Raw genomic sequence first — 250 nt, forward strand, 5'->3', positions numbered from 1 at the left:
AAGGCATTGTCCCACAGTCTGAGCTGAGGGATTTCTCTTGTCATTCTCTACACTCTTCTTTCTTGGTCCTACTCAGGCCCATACTTTTAGTCACAATTTGCCACAGTCTGAGCTGAGGGATTTCTCTTGTCATTCTCTACACTCTTCTTTCTTGGTCCTACTTGGTCCCATACTTTTAGCCACAATTTCCTACCAGAAAGTCCTAATGCTACTTAATATCCCTGACCTTTCTCTATATTTGGGATTATAT

The sequence above is a fragment of the Galeopterus variegatus genome, unplaced genomic scaffold (genome assembly GCF_000696425.1).
Source record: "Galeopterus variegatus unplaced genomic scaffold, G_variegatus-3.0.2 Scaffold2509, whole genome shotgun sequence".
Classification (NCBI taxonomy): domain Eukaryota; kingdom Metazoa; phylum Chordata; class Mammalia; order Dermoptera; family Cynocephalidae; genus Galeopterus; species Galeopterus variegatus.